Raw genomic sequence first — 2,686 nt, forward strand, 5'->3', positions numbered from 1 at the left:
CAGCTAAAATTCCATCTTCTACAAGAAGCCCTCCTGATCTTAATGCTGGTAGGCTAAGCCTTTCTTAATGCTAGTATATACTTCCTATTTACCCTGTACATAATTGGTTGGTATAGTTTGTTTACGTATCCCCCATTAGAATGAGCTCAAGAAAAGGCACTGTCTTTTGCTTTTCGTTGCATCTCTCAGCTTCGTACCTAGCATTTAGAAAGCCCTTAATAAATGGCTGTTAACTAAGCGTGCAGCAGATAACCAGAATGAAGGGACTTGAGTTCATACTATATAAAAATCAACTTAAAGAAAACATACATTTTTCCTGGAAAAGAGGTCTTAGGCCATAACAGGATGAGTTAAGCGAAAACTATTAGATAACTTTTCAAAAATATTTCGTGCCATTTATAGCATAAAGGAACAACAGTTAGGCTTGACGAAAAACATGTAAAATGTGTTTTTTAAAAATATTTCTCCTGCATTTATATGAAAGACACTTTCAGAAACTAGAAAATTCATAAATATCTATTTTAAGGATAGCTGTAAAGTGGTCATTTCAATAAAGCAAATATAAAAAAAATCATACATGTTCAATTTTGAATTCTGAAAGTAAACAGGTTCTATCTTGTCCTTTGCTATTTCATAATTGCAGCCTTTTATCAAGTACAACTGTTAATATTAGGCAAAAAAAAAGTTGGCATGGTTAGAAAGCTTTAATTATATTCCATACCTGAAAAATGGTACATATCTTACACAGGTCAAAAGTTACTCTGAAACCACTTTCAGATACTGGTTAACAATCAAGAGTTGGGAGAGCAAAATCTTTATTTTTCTAACTGCCATCAGTATGTTTGATAATTAAATTACTCAGTTATGATATTAAAAGCATGCTTTTCATAGCAACAATTTTTTAAAGAGAAAGTTACAAATTTCAAAAATGTCATCTCATCCCTGCCTCATTAGTTCATCACCCAACGTCCACAAATAACTTTGAGAAAAAAAGGGGATTCTTGAAACACTTGTACTTTCGTTGTTTAGTCATGTCCAACTCTTTGTGACGCCATTTGGGTTTTATTGGCAAAGATATGGATTGCCATTTCCTTCTCCAGATCATTTTATAAATGGTTATGTGACTTGTCCAGGGTCACTCAGCTAATCAGTGTCTGAGGCCAAATTTGAACTTGTCTTCCTGACTCCAGGCCCAGTGCTCTATCCAATCTGCCACCAAGTCGCCCCCCCAAAAATGATAGCATCCTTAAGATTTTTTACTAAACCATTTTAAACTATTATTCTCAAAATATAAATAACAGGCAGCAGAAAACACAGAAAATGGACAGCCGGCTTCAGGAAAAAGATTCGACAAGTCACTTCTTAGTATCCGGGACCAAACCATAAAGTATTTGCATTTGTAGGAGTTTCCTTATCTGGGAGTTCCACAGATCCAGTCTCTATCTGAATTCTAAGATAAATAAGTTGGGGCTTAATCCTTTAGATGTAAAGCAAAGGAAAAAAATATCCATTAGGCTCTGGAGACTGAAATCTTCGGTTATAGTGGCAAAGCAGCAGAAGAGGTTAAGAAGCAAGTTTGGACTCCTACAAATTTAACTCTTGATAAGCTAAATAGATTTTTGTCCAACAACTACTACACTGCCACAAAATGGGAGAAACTAAGCTATGGTGATACTGCCATTCTCACTGTAAATGAAATTAAGAAAAAGAAAGCTGCAGTGAAATAAAGATGCCTTAATCATCTGGTAAGACCCTCTCCAGGTCTCCATTTTGGGGAGGGGTCCAGACTGCCACCATGCCTCAGCTTCCCTCTCAACCTAAAACTTCCCTCAATGCCTGCGTACACTCTGGAATTTCCCACAAAGCCCCTTTCTCTCACTGAACAATTCCTCTCAGAGCCTCCACTTTGGGAAGCAGCTTAGGTCTGCCCTTTTTCATTCCCCTTACCTGCTCTACTTTTCTGTGGCTTTTACCCTAATACCCCATACGTAACTTCCCCCCTTCCCAGCACTACCATCCCATTTGGCAGATTTTCAGCTTTCTTATGTATATTATCTTCCCCTCCTAGAATGTAAGTTCCTTAAGGACGGGTTTTTCTTTTTTGATTGCTTATGCTTGTATTCCCAGTGCCTATTAGCATAGTGCCTGGCACAGAGTAAGCACTTAGTGTTTTTTGACTGGTATAATGATAATTCAAATGGGAAGATCTTTCCCATGCATTAATAGGCCAATGTGACCTGCTTAAATCACATGGAAGCCAAAATCACCTGTAGTGGGAGAAGTTTGCTGAATGGGCGAAGCAGGAAGGACCGAACAGCAAGAAGCAGAGCTGAAGCAGAGTTGAGAGGAAGTTGGTCAGGTTGGTCAGACTAGTCAGAGCTGGGAAGGACAGAGGAAGCAGGCAGCTGGCATTGTGAGTGTTTGTTTGTGGGAAGGCCTGATTATGTTTATAGACTTCTTAATTACTATGATGGATTTGGTTTTCTGGTGTTTGAATAAAAGTTTTGGTTCTGTCTTCCATATGAAGGGTCTTGTATTTTGTGATTCAGTACTGTGCTGGCATATTCATAGCCACTGTAGGTGCTGTGAGTATCGAATTGGCACTACTATTGGTTGGTTAACAGAAGCTCTCTGAAGAAGCACAAAAACGATTTGATAAAGTTGTAACAGAAAACATTAACAAGTA

Source organism: Notamacropus eugenii, chromosome 5, assembly GCF_028372415.1.
Source record: "Notamacropus eugenii isolate mMacEug1 chromosome 5, mMacEug1.pri_v2, whole genome shotgun sequence".
Taxonomy (NCBI): Eukaryota; Metazoa; Chordata; class Mammalia; order Diprotodontia; family Macropodidae; genus Notamacropus; species Notamacropus eugenii.